We start from the raw sequence: 18,669 nt of genomic DNA, 5'->3' as shown, positions 1-18,669 counted from the left end.
CGCTAGACCTGTGGTTGTTGGCGTATCTCTACATAGCATATGAAGTTGTACTGAACTGGCTCTGGCACCAGTGGTGATTGGCTCGAGCTTGAAGATGCCGGGCATTCGCGAAGCATATTGTACTAGCACAGCACCATTCGCTTCCACAGTGTACATTTGTCGTCCCCAGGTGGCCCTGACTACGCCAGGTAGCCATTCCGGAACTCTCCTGAAGGTGCGATCCCATACGTCTTTGCCCAGAGAGTAGCAATGGCAAAATTTTGGCTGTGTGGTTGTGTTTTAGGCTGCAGGAGGTCCTAGAATGTATGGTGTCAGTGGCCATGCAGCATTCCTGCCAGCGTGTGTCCCTGGTTTGGTGTGATTTGGTAAGAGGCTAGGAACTGGGTCAGGACCTTGAATTTCAGTGCAGCTTACACCATTTTTCGCATCTGCTCCTTAAAGATGCAGACGATCTGCTCGGCTTCACCATTGGAAGCTGGGAGGAATGCCGCTTTTTACAGAGCGGCAGTCCTGAAACATCCTAGATGAGAATAGAGGACCACTGTCCAAATCTATTGTCTCTGGGGCCCCTTCATTGGTGAATATTTTCTGCAAGGCGCTTATTGTTTCTCTCACTGTGATATTTGGCATTTGAATGACATATAGAAATATGGAGTATGCACTGATTATGAAGACCTATATCTCTCGCAGAAATGGTCCAGTGAAGTTCACACATAAGTGCTCCCACATGCGCTTTAGCATTGGCCAGGGGTGTAGCCGTTGTAGCTTTGCTGGCTGTGTTGGCACACAGACTGCACAGGAACAGGCTTTCCATTTTGTGCCCTGTGTGATGCTGGGGCCAGTAGTGGTAGTACGTTTATGCTTTTCATCCCTCAGTGTTCAGTGATGGCGTGATGACCACCTGGCAGTCATCGTCATCTGTTGTCAGCATCGGTACTTCCTCTACCACACAGATCCTATATTTGAGAAAAAAATATGTGCTTAGTTCTGGAAGGGAGTGAGATGGGAGGTTTTCTGGCTAACCTTGGTGAAAATATCTCATAACTAGCTTGAGAAGAGAGCCCTCAGCCATGTCCTTTGCAGTTACATCTGTTGTGAGGGAAAATATTGGAGGCGGTTTTGTAGGGTTTCATCGATTAGGAACCACAGTGTTTCGTGAGGGTCAAATATGGAATGTAGCCTCATAAATAGTACTGATAGGGTATTGCTGTTAGCATGTTACGCGATAGGCCTGTAACAAAATGGTGTTACATTTACTTTTCCGTAATGTGTTGTCAGTAACATAAATTACTTATTAATGATTATCTCAGTGTATGTGATATTTGGGCAGTGATGTCGCAAGAAGAACATGTAAGTATTTTGTAATTAGCAACCGATCACTTTATTACAGATATGTGTTTGCAACAACCATCGCTGTGAACGTCTGTTCTTTTCCTGATGAACGAATAATTTATTATAAAGAAAAGAGGGGTATTTAACTACCTGAGTAGAGAAGCCATTACGCCGTTTAACTGCAAACCTTTCTCTTTTGTCGTCCCTGTTTTTGGAACGCCTTATCTTTGGGAGAAATGCGCAGTAGGTGGGCCCAGCGCACAGCGTCATTATAAAGTTGGCAGGTGGCCTTGTCTTTTCCGCTGTTTACGCCTTTTCTTTGGAAGAAGTGTGCGGCAGGCAGATAGCAGTGGAGAGAGTAGCCAGAGAGCTGTAGTTGAATAAGCTTCATGTGATAGTGTCCTCTACAAGATTTTGGCACTTTATGGTAATAAAGATGCGGTTTATGGAAGAAGGCGATAATTAGCACTTTTGCAGTAATAGGTTGCCCCATGCAAATTATTCCCATTGAGGCAAGATGTTTTCAAGCAAAACAATGTACTGGAGGTTCAAAGTGGTTCAAATGGCTCTGTACACTATGGGACTTAACATCTATGGTCATCAGTCCCCTAGAACTTAGAACTACTTAAACCTAACTAACCTAAGGACAGCACACATCTCGAGGCAGAGAAAATCCGTGACCCGCCGGCAATCGAACCCGGTACCCCGGGCGCGGGAAGCGAGAACGCTACCGCACGACCACGAGCTGCGGACGTAATGGAGGAACTGCGTCATCATTACGTCAAGAACAGTTCCTAAAGGTAGACAGTATGGCGTGTTTGGCCTACCTAAACAATGTGAGATGTAAAGATGCTGTGAAAGCACATCTGCACCATATTATCAACTGCGATGCCCTGTATGGTCCCCTTGCTGTTGCACCCATATCACTGACACTGATTTGCAGCAGGATTCTGGAACATAGGGAAGCCTATATTGTTTTCGAACCTTATGAACTTCCTCGAGGAAAACGATCTGTTGACACAACAGTCTGCACGGATTCACAAAATAGTAGTCTTGTAAACACAACTAGCTCATTATTCCCATGAAGTAAGGAGTGCTGTTGGCAGGGGATCGATCTCAGATTGATTCCATACTTTTAGATTTCCAAAAGGGTTTTGATACCGTTCCCCACAAGGGGCTTTTAATCAAACTGTGTACCTATTGTCTATAGTTTCAGTTTTTCGACTGAATTCGTGATTTCCTGTTCGAAAGATCACAATTCATAGTAACTGACGAAAAGTCATCGAGTAAAACAGAAGTGATATCTGGCGTTCCATAAGGAAGTTCTACAGGCGTTCTGCTGTTCCTGATCCACATAAACGATTTAGGAGACAATCTGAGCAGCCATCGTAGACTGTTTTCAAATAATACTGTCATTTACCGTCTAGTAAATTCATCAGAAGATCATAACCAAATTGCCAACTGATTTAGACAAGATATCTGTATGGTCGAAAAGTGACAATTACCCCCAAATAATGAAAAGTGTGAGGTCATCTACGTGAGTACTGACAGGAATCTATTAAATTTTTGTTACGTGATAAATTACACAATTCTAAAAGTTGTCAGTTCAATAAAATACCTAGGAATTACAATTACGGACCACTTAAATTGGTACTATCACATAGATAACGTTGCGGGGAAGGCAAACCAAAGACTGCGTTTCATTGGCAGAACACTTAGAAGATGCAGCACGTCTACTAGAGACGACACCTAGATACTATGCTCCTCTAGGAATCCTTACCAAATTGTATTGACCGAGGACAATTGAAAAAGTTCAATGAAGGGCAGCAAAATAAGGGAGAGAGTGTCACGCATATGATACTAGAGTTTAGATGAAAATCGTCAAAATTAAGGCATTTTCGTTGCGGCGAGGTCTTTTCATGAAATTTCAATCTCCAACGTTCTCCTCCAAATGCGAAAATATTTCGTCGACACCCACCTACATAGGGAGAAATGATCATTGTAATAAAATAAGAGAAATCAGAGCTTGCACGAGAGATTTAGGTGTACATTTTTCACCAGGCCTTTACTAGCTAATATCTGACTGCACGGGGGGTGGGGGGACACCAGCTAATATCCGATCGCATTCAGGGGTAATGGTCTCAAAAAGGTTGCGAATAACTGCTTTAGGTATTGCTATAACTTTTGAAAAGCCCCCTGACACTGCTCATGTAAATTGTTAAGAGCTCTGTCAGTCTGGCTGGCATTTGGTATGAATTTGGCATAGTATTTGATTTTGACAAGAAATGACTGAAAGTGTTTTTAGTTGGTATGTACTTCATTTTTCTATGGCATAAACATTTTTCTGAGTTGGTTTCAATCCTTTATGACGCTATATATGGCTTAAGTACTCCTCTTGCTGTTGAAAGATTTCACCCTTTTGTAGCTTACAATTTAGTCCACTTCGTTGCAATGTCTGGAATAGTAGACGTAAGTTCGCAAAATGGTGTTCTCTTGTAGTGCCACTCACTAATATATCATCCAGATCGTTTGCAATATTCGGAATCTTTTGAATTAGCTGCTTGAAAAATTATAGGAAAATATTGATGATGCGCTGGCAATCCTGTATGGCAGGCTGTTATATCCATGCAATGCAAATGGGGCCTTAACAACCATGAAGTGGCATGGCTGGTCTTTTAGCAGTAGTTGCAAATATGCTTCAGATAAATCAGTCTTCCAGAAGTGCTGGTCGGCTGATAATTTTGACACGAGTTCTTCAGGCCTTGGGTTGGGATAGATGTCAATCTCTGATTGTGCATTTATGGTTGCTTTAAAAACGCCACAAACATGGGGGAAACAATTTGGTTTGCATAAACCAACCAGAGGTGTTGCTCATTGACTTGATGTAATGGATGTGAGGATGCCTCGTTTCACCAGAAAGTCTAATTCCACTTCGAGGTAATCTTGCAATGTTACTGGCACTTACCTAGCTTTAAAGTAGCGAGGTCCTGCAGATGTCTTTAACTGAATGTGAACTAAATAATATTTTCGCACACAAGCCTGGTGAAAACAGATCTGGAAATTCAATGCATAATCACAGAAGATACAATACTGATGTCATCAACTATTTTAGAACCAAAAGATGAAAAGCGTTCATCCCAAAAATTTGTTTGTGCTGAAGTGACGTCACAACTAGGAAAGTACATGAACAACTGAATCTGTTGTACAACAGCGTTACTGTGCATTTGCTGTATAAAACTCTAAGGCGCTCATTTGAATGCGCGAGGTCTGTTCCGTCGAAAGAACAAACACCACGCAGATCCAGCAGCTGTTAAACACTATATCTAAATTGAAAGTTGATCACTGCTATCAGCTGCAACTGGATACTAAGTGTAATCAGCGGCGACGAACGAAAATGTGTACTAGACCAGGATTCGAACCCGGGATCTACTGTTTACTAGACAGCTGCGGAAGCCCCTGCGCCATCAGAGACACAGCATTATCACAACTGCAGGACTATCTCGGTACACCTCTCGGCCGATCCACACTACCATCGAGAGCCATCTATCCGCAGTCCCTGTCCATTATACTCCCGTTTGCTACTTAGAGATTCCCACAGGAGGTTAATTCGCAGCGAAGAAAGTGGATCCATTGCACAGCCAGGTTTGTCAATTATTTGAATGGGCGGTGTCTGTTCCTCCGAAAGAACAGACCTAAAATGTGTACACACACCGTGCATTCAAGCAATTGACAAACCTGGCTGGGCAATGGATCCAAATGCACAAATACGTCCGATCTTCTGTGGGAATCTCTAAGTAACGAACAGAAGTATAATGGAGCTACTACGACGTGCATTTGCTGCTCTAAATGCTTAGAGAGCAAAGTGTGGCCTTCTGACAATTCTAAACACTCAGGCTTACTGAGAGGACGTAATACGAGGGTCATTTGGAAAGTAAAGAACTTTTTCTCTTGACACGTGGCTGCGTCCCCCACCATCACCCACAACGGACCACTGATCTTGGTATTCATCCGCTTCAGTTTGGCGGCAGCTGCAATTCAATACGGTTGCTTACTGCTTAACTGTGCGACTTCAGAATGTGTGACAAAATGGACGATCCCACGAAGAGTGAGGTGTGGAGTGTTATCCGCTATTTAAACGCGCAAAAAGTCCGACCCATCGTAATTTATAGACAGGTAGCTGAGGTTTACGGTACTGTTATGAACAAAGCGTTAGTTCGGAAATGGTGCCTCATGTTTAATGGCTGACGGAGGAATGTTCACGCCAAAGATCGCTCGGAGTGGCCATCAGTGGCGACTGACAAACTCAAAGCAAGAATTGAAACAAAAATGCAAGAAGATAGACGTTTCACAATTAGCGGACTGAACTCATTCCTTCCAGAAATTTCAAGAACTTTGTTGTACAGGATTGTTAGTGCAGATCTGGGCTATAAAAAGTGTATGCCTGGTGGGTTCCACGAATTTCGCCAGACGAACACAAAATCAAAAGAATGTTAGCTGCATTGGCATTTCTCAATAGCTACGAGACGATATTTTGAATCACACTGTCACTGGTGGCGAGACTTGAATATCACGTTTCACACCAGAAACAAAGTGCCAATCAAAGGAACGGCATCATTTGCAATCCCTAACGAAACTGAAAAAAGCAAAACAAATTTTGAGAACCAGAAAGAGTATGGCTATGGCGTTTTGGGGTCGTAAGGGCGCTCTGCTCATTAGCTACACGCCTAGAGGTGAGACAATAAATGCAGCGGCCTACTGTCAGAAGCTTCAGCGACTTCGTTGTGCCATTAGAAACAAGTTGCCATCATGATAACTAGTGGAGTCATCCTCCTTCATGATAATGCACGTCTGCATGCAGCAGGAGGAACACAGAATTTGCTTCAGCGGTTTCAATGGGAAATGTTTCAACATCTGCCATACAGCTCAGACTTAGCCACAAGTGATTATCACTCATTTCGCAAATAGAAAGATTTTTTTAAGTGGCAAATGCTGCAGAAGTGATGATGAAGTTAAGGAATCCGTTAATCAGTGGTTCAACAGGCTGGTGTCAACTGAGTATGTAGAAACCACAGAAAAGCTGGTAGAACGGTATTACAAGTGCCTAAATTTGTGTGGTGATTACACAGAAAATTAGTTTGGGTATCAAATTGTACATAAAATACAGTGTTGTTAAATTACATCCAATAAAAATTTCTGTAGAAAAAACTGTTCTTTATTTTTGGAATGCCCCTCATATTTGTTCAAACGCATTACTTGGGACTTTGTAGGTAGCAGAAAAGCACGCAGTTCAGCAACATCAGCTATGGCAGTCGCCTGGAAGTCGAGCTGCAGAGTCCCAGTCTTCATCTTCAGGATGAAATGATGTGAATGGCTTTGGAGACCACCGCACTGGCTTGGTGAGATGCGGTAGTATAAGCTGCGGCTGTTCCATGTTTTGTGCTTGCTGTTGCACTTGAATTTATAGCAATTGCTGCCACAGTTTCATGAATTCTGGATCCATGATCACTGAACATAGTCTGTTGTAATACTCCCCTTAAGTTCGTGTCCGTGTTACGAATATTATATCTGATAAAGTGCAACAGGCATTTTTATACAATAAGGATGGATACATAGGGGCTCCTGCAGGTTTTCAGTATTGAAAAAATATTTTTTCATGCCTTTGATTTGGAAATTTTGAGGACATTGTTATCTGCTCAACATAAACGTGGGGTTCCTGAAGAATGGCAGCAACCTTTTCGGTAGTTGCATGGGCGACAGTCTGGATGTTTGACTGATTTGGCCTTGTAACATTAACGAAAATGGCCTTGCTGTACTGATACTGCGAACGGCTGAAAGAAAGGAGAAACTGTAGCTGTAATTTGTCTTGAGGGCATCTACTGTATGGTTAAAAGATGATGGTATCTTCTTGGGTAAAATATTATCGAGGTAAAATAGTCTCCCGTTCGGATCTCCAGGAGAGGACTGCTGAGAAGGATGGCGTGATCAGGGGGAACAAAACTGCCATTCTTCGGATCAGAGTGCAGAATTTTGGATCCCATAGCTGAGCAGGCAGATTATAAAATTTGAAAAGGTAAATAGACAGGTTGAATGTAGAATAGCGGGAATTTGTGAAATTTGGTGGCGGGAGGAACAGGACTTCTGGTCAGGTGAATACAGGGTTATATATACAAAATCAAATAGGGGTATTGCAGGATTAGGTTTAATAATGAATAAGAAAACAGGAATGTTGGTAAGCTACTATGAACAGCCTAGTGAGAACATTATCATAACCAAGATAGACATGAAGCCCTAACCCACCACAGTAGTACAAGTTTGTATGTCAACTAGGTCCGCAAATGATGAAGAAATTGAAGAATAGTATGTTGAGATAAAAGAAATTATTCAGATAGCTACGACAGATGAAAATTTAATAGTGATTGGGGATTGGAATTCGATAGTAGAGAAAGAAATGAAGGGGGAAGCTGCCGGATAGAATTTTGCACAGAGCGTAGTTAAATCATCGCTAACACTTAGTTTAAGAATCATGGAAGAAGGTTGTGTATGTGGAAGAGACCTGGAGACACTGCAAGGTTTCAGATTGGTTATATAATGGTAATACAGAGATTTTGGAACCAGATTTTAAACTGTAATCTTTCCAGGTGCAGATGTCGACTCTGGCAACAATGTATTGGTTATGAACTGTACATTAAAATTGAAAATTGCAAAAAGATAGGAAATTAAAGAGATGGGGCCTGGATAAGTTGAAAGAATGACAGGTTACTGAGAGTTTCAGAGGGAGCTTTAGGCAACGACTGACAAGAACGGGGGACAGGAATACAGCAGAAGACCAATGGTTAGTTTTATGAGATGAAATAGTGAAGGTAGCAGAACATCAAATAGGTAAAAATACAAGGCCTAGTAGAAATCCTTGGACAACTCAGAAGGTATTGAATTTAATTGATGAACGGAGAAAATGTAAAAATACAGTAAATGCAACAGGTAAGAGGGAATACAAACATTTAAAAAACGAGACTGACACAAAGTGCAGAATGGCTAAGCAGAAGTGGCTAGAGGACAAACGCAAGGCTATAGTAGCATGTATATCTAGGGGAACGATTGGTACCACCTGCAGGAAAATTAAAGCGGCCTCTGGAGGAAGGAGAAGCAGCTGTATGAATATCAATATCAATGAATAACCTGAAAAAAATGAAGAGTTCAGCTGGAAAAGCAGTATTTAGCGAAGAAGGGAAAGATGGAAGGAGTATACAGAGGGCCACACAAGGGAAATGGAAGAGGACGCAGATGAAGATGAGATGGGAGGTATGATACTGTGAGAAGCATTTGACAGACCACTGAAGGATCTAATTGAAAGTAGGGCCCTGGGAGTAGACGACATTCTGCCAGTACTACTGATAGCCTAGGGAGAGCCAGCCACTACAAAACTATTCCATTTGTTATGGAAGATGTATGAAAGAGGCTAAATACCCTCACACTTCAAGAAGAATATGGTAACTCCTACTCCAAAGAGAGCAGGTGCTGACAGGTGTGATTATTACCGACCTATCAGTTTAACAAGTCATGGCTGCAAAATGCTAACATGAATTTTGTACAGAAGAATGGAAAAACTGGTAGAAGCTAATCTCAGGGAAGATGAGTTTGGATTCTGGATAAATGTGGGAACACATGAGGCGATACCGACCCTACGACGTATCTTAGAGGATAGGTTAAGGAAAAGCAAATCTATTTTTTTGCCATCAGTAGACACAGAGAAAGAAACCTTTTGATAGTGTTGACTGGAATACTGTCTTTGAAATTCTGAAGGTAGCAGAGGTAAAGTACAGTGAGTGAAACGCTATTTATAACTTGTACAGAAACCAGATGGCAGTAATAAGAGTCGAGGGACATGAAATGGGAAGCAGTAGGTCAGAAGGGAGTGAGAGAGGGTTGTAGCTTACGCCAGGTGTTATTCAATCTGTACAGTGAGAAAGCACTAAACGCAACCGTAGAAAAATGTGGAGTAGGAATTAAAGTCCAGGGAGAAGAAATAAATACTTTGAGGTTTGCTGATGACATTGTAATTCTGTCAGAGACAGCTGAGGACTTGGAAGAGCAGTTGAATGGAATAGACACCGTCTTGAAAGGAGGATGTAAGGTGCATATCAACAAAAGCAAAACATGAATAATTGAATGTAGTCAAATTAAATCAGCCGATGTTAAGGGAAATAGATTAAATAGATTCGGAAATGAGACACAATGTAGTAGATGAGTTGCTATTTGGCCAGAAAAATAACTGAAGATGTCTGAAGTAGAGAGGATGTAAAATGTAGGATGGCAATTGAAAGAAAAACGTTTCTGTCAAAGAGAAATTTGTTAACATCGAATATAGATTTAAGAGTTAGGAGGTATTTTCTGAAAGTACTTGTATTGAGTGTAGCCACAAAAGATTGATTCTTTGGTTGATTCGGAGGAGAGGACCAAACAACGAGGTGATCAGTACCATAGGATTAGGGAAGGGTAGGGAAGGATGTCTGCGATGCCCTTTCACAGGAACCATCCCAGCATTTACCTGAAGTGATTTAGAGAAATCACAGAAAACCTAAATTAGAATGGCAGACATGCGTTTGACCGGCGGTCCTCCCAAATGCGAGTCCAGTGTCCTAACCACTGCGTCACCTCGTTCAGTGGCACATATGGAAGTGAACTACGGATGATAAACAGTGTAGACCAGAAGAGAGTAGAAGCCTTTGAAATGTGGTGCTACAGAAGAATACTTAAGATTAGATAGGTAGATCATGTAACTGATAAGGAGGTACTAGCTAGAATTGGAAAGAAAGAAATTTGTAACAAAACTTGACCACAAGAAGGGGCCAGTTGATAGGACACGTGTGAGGCATCAAGGGATCATTAGTTTAGTACTGGAGGGAAGTATTGGAGGATGGGAGGGGAGGGGGGTTGAGGGTGTAGAAGGAGACCTCGAGATGAATGGAGTAAGCAGATTTAGAAGTATATAGGTAGCAGTTACTTGGAGATGAAGAGACTTGCACAGGATAGAATAGCATGGAGAATTGCATCAAATGTTCAAATGTGTGTGAAATCTTATGGGACTTAACTGCTAAAGTCATCAGTCCCTAAGCTTACACACTACTTAACCTAAATTATCCTAAATTATCCACACACCCATGCCCGAGGGATGACTCGAACCTCCGCCGGGACCACCCGCACAGTCCGTGAAACTGCATCAAACCAGTCTTCAGACTGAAGATCAGAACTATATATATAATGTACACTGACAGAAAAGATGGCAACAGCAAATAATAATTGATGTAGAGCAATGAAATTTTGGAGACTACGTTTGCCTAAGTAACATATTTAAGTGGTTATCATCGCGAAATCAAACTTGACTGTAAGCACAAGATAAGCCACTGCAAATGTGAATTTTAAAAGCATGCATGCAAATGTGCATGCATTGTGTTGTACAGGTGGCAGAAGTTAGTTTGTGTGATCGAGTTCCATGCCTGTTTCACATGGTCAGTCAACACAGGGACGGTTAATGCTGTTTGTGAATGACACTGTAGTTGTCGTTCGATGATGTCCCTTACGTGCTCGACTGGAGATCTGGTGATTGAGCAGTCCAAGACAACATGTCAACACTCTGTAGAGCATGTTGAGTTACAACAGCGGAATGTGGGCGAGCGTTATCCTGATGGGAAAAATAACCTGGAATGCTTTTCATGAATGGCAGTACAACAGGCCGACGTACCAATTTGCAGTCAGGGTGCATGGGATGAGCTGCTGTCATACGAAATCACACCCCACACCATAACTCTAGGTGGAGGTCCAGTGCGTCTAGCATGCAGGCAGATTTCTTGCAGACCCTCAACTGACCTCCTTCTAACCAATACATGGCCATCACTGGCACCGAGGCAGAACTACTTTTCATCACGAAACGCGAAAAAATGGTTCAAATGGCTCTGAGCACTATAGGACTTAGCTTCTGAGGTCATCAGTCCCCTAGAACTTAGAACTACTTAAACCTAACTAACCTAAGGACATCACACACATCCATGCCCGAGGCAGGATTCGAACCTGCGACCGTAGCGGCCGCGCGGTTCCAGACTGTAGCGCCTAGAATCGCTCGGCCACACCGGCCGGCGAAACGCGACAGCCCTCCATCCTGCTCTCCAATGACCTCTCATTTGACACCACTGAAGTCGCAAAAGGCTGTTGTTTTGGGTCAGTGGAATGCACGCTATAGGGCTTCTGTTCTTGAAGTAAGAGATCTGTAACAGTTCGTTGTGTCATTGCGGTGCCAACTGCTGCCCAAACTGTAGCTGCAGATGCAGTACGATACGCCAGAGCCTTACACCAGACACGATGGTCTTCCCTCTCGGTATGTCACGTGGCCATTTGGAACCCGGTTTTCTTGCGACTCTGAATTCTCATGGATGATGGATGGATGGATAAAGAGGGTTGTATGGGCGCACGACGGCAAGGTCTTCAGCGCCCCCTATATTCTCATGACCACCGGTGCCAGCAATCACGTACAGTGGCTACATTCGTGCCACGTCATTTTGCAGTATTGCAGAAAAACGTACAGCTTCTTCTAGCCCTATTACACGACGTCGTTGGCCACTGTGGCCGAGCGGTTCTAGGCTCTTCAGTCCGGAACCGTGCAGCTGCTACGGTCGCAAGTTCGAATCCTGCCTCGGGCATGGATGTGTGTGATGTCCTTATGGTAGTTAGGTTTAAGTAGTTCTAAGTCAAGGGGACTGATGACTTCAGATGTTAAGTCCCATAGTGATCAGAGCCATTTGAACATTTGACACGACGTCATTAAAACTCAGTGAGGTGTTGATAACGGCGTCTTTGTCGCCTTAAAGGCATTCTTGACTAACATCAACTCACTACGTCCGTTTTCAAAGGTAACCAACGCTCACGACCGTTACAGCGTGTGTGTAAAGCAAACCTGATATGCATCCTCATAGTGGCACTACCAGTGCCTCTCTTATGCAACTGGTGCGAAATCTGAATAGACATCATCTTTCAGATGTAGAAACACGCCTACTCGTTTTCGTTTGTGTCACACAACTCCAGGGCGTTGTGATATTTTTTTCCGTCAGTGTATCTATAACGTGAGCCCTATTCCCTCTCTAAATTCTTTTCCTGCCATTAAAATTTATTTGAGCACATAAAAATAAATATTAATGTTTATTTTGCATAATAATCACTGCTCGTAAAGTGAAAGAGTTTGGATTCAAATTAAGAGTCAGAAAAAATGGATCATTACATCAACTCTGTAAAGTTGGTCAAATTTATTTACATATCAATGGAACCTTCATTGGACGCATCAGACAATAGTGTAGTAACTGCGAAGTTTCAAGTGATATTTTCCCATGTTGGGGTAAGTGTGTCCCAAGTGAGCCTACACTGCTTCAGACAAAAGCCCAATCAACGAAGACAAAAAAAATCGAATAGGGAAAAAAATTCGTGAAGTACAATCGTAAGGGGGGGAGCATGAAAAATATACAAAAAAATCCTGACCGATGGGATGTAAGTGTGGGGATGGTGGGGGCGGCGGGGGGTGGGGGGTGAGGGAAGCGGGTAGGACGTTCAAAGGTCAAAGTGTTTTCACATTACAAAATTAATCTACACCAGACTTCCTACAAAAAGGTATTATTCATTTTTTCTCTTGGACTAATAATTCCTGTGTTGCATGGGAAAATATTGTGTGAACTGTATTAAATTACTCTTTATAGTTAAATGAAGTAGGTGATGAACAAATATCAAATGTGTGTACCTTACCTAAGTACAGTAGAGCCGTATTAAGGGATTAATTCAAGGGTCTGACAGCCTGGAGGGTAGTGGAGGAGGGGGGTAGTTGGAGGGCAGATGCACGAGGGAAGGTAGGTCGCCGGATTCTGGTCAAGTTCCCTCTTTCCTTGGACTGCAAAACGAAGAGCGAGCAGGAATGCCCACTCTCTTTCTAACCCACTATGTCACAGTAAGGACCTACAGTGTGTTTCACGAAGTTATACCGACCCATTTGTTGCTCGCCGTACGTATTACTGGCGATGCAGTGCTTTTACGCGACAAAATTAGTGAGGGAACGCGAGAGTAAAAATTTTTCTATGCTCAAAACGGCTGGCGTTACTCAGCCACGCGGAAGTGTCTCCAGGCGCCATCCGGGAAGCGTAAACATTTCAACACCGTCACTGGGTCAGGCAGAGCAGCCACCTGACCATTGTTAAGACCGACTGAGAGCAGTTCAACAGAAAATTGTTAGAACAGCGCAAACAGAACTCCTTCGTTACTTCTGTGACGTTACACAACATATACTAGGTAGACCATAACGACGACTAGCCAGAGTTTGACTAAGCAGTAACAACCCTGTAACAAATTCATTAAGTAAATGTTGAGGAGCTAAAGACCGCTGACGACTCAGGGAGAGCTCAGTCAATTCGGTCATCACGAATAACTACGTAGAGCAGAGCCTCTCCTCAGCGACATAAATACTTCATCCCCCCTATCTTTTGGCACTCGATCAGTAGGATCGATGGCGTTCATATCCTTCGCACTCGGTTTTCTGGTTATTGTATAGTAACAGCTTGTGTGTGAGGTTGTTTTAGTGCTGATCCTGCACTGGCTGTCCTAATAGAGTCAAATTATTCAAGAACTATATTACTTCCGGGTGAAAGGCAACAGGAGGTTACGCCTCAATACAATGTACTAAATTCTCACTGAGAAACATGAAAAGATATGGCCTACAAAAATTGTTGCACTTAGGAAAACGCGAGGTTGGATGTAAGAGTATGATGCTTATTCTAACAAAGGAAAAGTTGCTTGAGAAACAATTATCAACTTTCAACGATTTATTTTCACAGAAAGAAACAATTTCAAACACTGCATAAGAAAATTAGTTAAAGCTGCCGTTGCCTGCATTTACAAACTGATATTATTCCAATGAACAGCATATGTTGGATACTGTGGAACTTCATGAATATAATTCATACAAAATGGGCCAAGGATAGGATACATTTTCGTACATACTAATTTCACACTAAAATAATGCAGGGTGAAGGAAGTCAACCTTTCACTACACGACTGCAGACCACAAGGTTCTTGCCTTCCAGGACATTCAGGTTGCAACAGACATGAAATGCCACTGAGCGCTCACACACAAAGCAAGTCTGTGCACAAAAGAAACACGTGGGTGCAAGATGTAACAAAATGGAACGCTCACGAATTTTCTGATATTTATGAGATAAATTAATTGAAAAATATGTTTCACGATAACGAAAATCCTAATTAATTGTAAAAGAAATTATCAACGATAAATAAGAGGAGCTGAGGGATCAACGAACTCATCTGTACACGTAACCTATATGAACAAAGCAAGTACTCCAAAATTTGAGTTTAACACAATAAAATCACACAAAAATATTTAACTACACTGAATATTTACTATCACACGTGTTTGGAATGGGACGTGCGACTGGATGGAGCTGAAGGCACATGGTAAAAATTTATGATCACTTGTGGTGCCATTCAAAAGAAAGCTGCAAAGCTACTCATAAAACTGTAACAGAAATGAATATATATATATATATATATATATATATATATATATATATATATCAAATCCATACGAGAGTACATTCACATTCTCACTTAATAGAAATAATTCTCTCAAAACCACGGCATATCATAGCGAAATGCATTAGCACACCACAAGTTCTGTTAAGGCGAAGGAAGTCTCAAAAAATGTAGCAAAATCTGAAAACTAGACCATTTCCTACGCTAAATAAACTATTAAATATGATTCTGAGGCTATCGCTGTGAAATAGATTGAGTTGTAATACTTCAGATAGCCTGAAGACTCGCACAATTCACATTCTAAGATGAAATCCCTAGTCTCGCTCTCAATGTTACGTACACATCCCAGCCGTCCAACGCCAAGTGCTCTAGCACGCTCCCCAAATAACGAAGCCTAAGCGGAACTGACCAGATGGGTCGTTTCCGCCACCAACCTAACGACCGTCGAACGATCACTTAGGAAACACACACCTCTCTGCTTTAGCTAAATCCATTGAGTTACCCTGTTTCTACAGCAGACAGCAAAGTAATACGCTACTAACTGCTATTGGAATACTAAACAGCCACACACATTCACTCACTGTTTCACACAGAGGGCAAAGAAGGAAGGGAAATGTGGAAGGACAAACATAAATCTTGTAAATAGTATTGAGTGCTTGCATGGAACATAAATATGCATTTATGTATAAGTTAGACAGATAAATAAGACAGTCTATCTGCATCGTTCCTTTTATTTATCATGAGAAAAGCATGTCCCACTGCTCAGTTTTCTCAAGAGTTGAGCTAAAAAACGGTCAGCATAAGTTGAGGTGCCAATATTGAGCGGAAATAACATTCGAGAAATATTATATAAAATGTTTCCAACACAGTCGTTTCAACAGGATTAACCACTATACCTAATCACATGATGAAATCGTTGGTGCATGAAGGTGTGTGCAACTGGAGTGATGTCGTGTGACGTGTCGATCTCCAAACGATATGGTGTAACACCACGCCAGCTCACTTGCACATTGATACCTCCCAACCACCCACTGACTGACAGCCGGCATCTTTTACCTCCTCATCTCCATGCACCCGTGGCATTGTCATTGCAGACGATGCTCAGAGCAGCTTAAGCTCTTTTTTGTTCCTAGCTTCCTGGGTAATTACTCTCAAGATGAAACTACCACATGGATGTCGACGGAGTGCGCTTGTTCTAGCCGGAGTGACCGCTCGCTGGCTCCCAATGCAGCAATCAGAGGCGGCGTCCGAGTTATACTTGGAGGTGGAGGTCAAGTGGCGGGAACACAGCCGAATGTTAACCTTAAGAAATATTGTCAGATATCGAAGGGAAACTGAAGATGCAACCAAGAAAAAACAGACATCGGGATGAATGCAGGAATCATATTCAGAAGCTAATAACTAAGTGTAAAGGCAGACTGATATGTCTCCACAACGCAAAGACAGAACGCTCTGTGCAAAGCAGCATGCCAGTCATTCAGCATAAACTCCCACGAAAATCTCCCAAAAGAATCTACAGAACGACTCTGAGAATGGTTATCCAGAAGCTTCTCTGAATGACTATCTCTATGACTCCCCTAAAAACCTCCCTGTCAGTCCCACGGAGACATCCTCTCAGTTACCTCCGAATGACCCTTAGAATGCGCCAGCATGGGAGTTTTGTTCCCCTGCCCCAATTCTTGTCCTCTAGGGCTCTGAGTCTCTAGGCACATTGTCTTGTCGTTGTTGAGCGCATTTTGTCGTGTCTTCTAATAAACGACCAACGCTGGGTAACTCCACCCTGGTGATCACCAGCTTGCTGAATGTAACCTACAATTATCCTCTAATCTATGATTATCCTCAGAAAATTACAACGATTCATAGAGAACAACAACCAGAACAACCAACCTAGATTTCGATCAAACAGATCGACAATAGGATACGTTTTCCATCTAAGACAACTATTTAAAAAACGCTCGGAATCCGATAAAGATTTCTACAATCTGTCTGTCGATTTTTAACGCCGATACGACAGCATCCGGAGGAATATCTTATAAAATGCACTGAGTGGTTGCAGAATCCATAAGAAGCTAGTGAGGTTAGCGCAAACTTTTACGGATAGATCAAGGACAGCAGTGCGCTGCTGGGGCTATATCAGAAAAGTTAGAGAGTGAGACAGGTCGCACACAAGGGCGTGCTCTCTCATGTGTGCTGTTCCATGTTCAAATGGTTCAAATGGCTCTGAGCACTATGGGACTCAACTGCTGTGGTCATTAGTCCCCTAGAACTTAGAACTACTTAAACCTAACTAACCTAAGGACATCACACACATCCATGCCCGAGGCAGGATTCGAACCTGCGACCGTAGCAGTACCACGGTTCCGGACTGCGCGCCTAGAACCGCGAGACCACCGCGGCCGGCGCTGTTCCATGTCATCTTAGAGAAAGCAATAACATAATGTTAGCAACATGCGTGGGTTGGAATTTCAATTGTCTCGCATATGCTAATGATCTATACTGAAGCCGCGCGGAGTGGCCGCGCGGTTTGATGCGTCATGTTACGGACTGCGCGGCCCCTCCCGCCGGAGGTTCGAGTTCTCCCTCGGGCATGGGTGTGTATGTTGTTCTTAGCATAAGTTACTTTAAGTTAGTTTCAGTAGTGTGTAAGACTAGGGACCGGTGACCTCAGCAGTTTGGTCCATTAGGAATTCACACGCATATATACACTGAAGTGCTAAATAAACTGGTTTAGGCATGCCTATCCAAATACAGAGATATGCGAACAGGCAGAATACGGCGCTGCGGTCGGCAACGCCTATACACACTCCTGGAAATTGAAATAAGAACACCGTGAATTCATTGTCCCAGGAAGGGGAAACTTTATTGACACATTCCTGGGGTCAGATACATCACATGATCACACTGACAGAACCACAGGCACATTGACACAGGCAACACAGCATGCACAATGTCGGCACTAGTACAGTGTATATCCACCTTTCGCAGCAATGCAGGCTGCTATTCTCCCATGGAGACGATCGTACAGATGCTGGATGTAGTCCTGTGGAACGGCTTGCCATGCCATTTCCACCTGGCGCCTCAGTTGGACCAGCGTTCGTGCTGGACGTGCAGACCGCGTGAGACGACGCTTCATCCAGTCCCAAACATGCTCAATGGGGGACAGATCCGGAGATCTTGCTCGCCAGGGTAGTTGACTTACACCTTCTAGAGCACGTTGGGTGGCACGGGATACATCCGGACGTGCATTGGCCTGTTGGAACAGCAAGTTCCCTTGCCGGTCTAGGAATGGTAGAACGATGGGTTCGATGACGGTTTGGATGTACCATGCACTATCCAGTGTCCCCTCGACGATCACCAGAGGTGTACGGCCAGTGTAGGAGATCGCTCCCCACACCATGATGCCGGGTGTTGGCCCTGTGTGCCTCGGTCGTATGCAGTCCTGATTGTGGCGCTCACTTGCACGGCACCAAACACGCATACGACCATCATTGGCACCAAGGCAGAAGCGACTCTAATCGCTGAAGACGACACGTCTCCATTCGTCCCTCCATTCACGCCTGACGCGACACCACTGGAGGTGGGGACCGTAGCCCAGCTTCATGGAGACGGTTACGAATGGTCCTCGCCGATACCCCAGGAGCAACAGTGTCCCTAATTTGCTGGGAAGTGGCGGTGCGGTCCCCTACGGCACTGCGTAGGATCCTACGGTCTTAGCGTGCATCCGTGCGTAGCTGCGGTCCGGTCCCAGGTCGACGGGCACGTGCA

The sequence above is a fragment of the Schistocerca gregaria genome, chromosome X (genome assembly GCF_023897955.1).
Source record: "Schistocerca gregaria isolate iqSchGreg1 chromosome X, iqSchGreg1.2, whole genome shotgun sequence".
NCBI classification, from domain to species: Eukaryota; Metazoa; Arthropoda; class Insecta; order Orthoptera; family Acrididae; genus Schistocerca; species Schistocerca gregaria.
The sequence above is the reverse complement of the archived record's forward strand: the minus strand, read 5'-3'. Positions refer to the sequence as shown.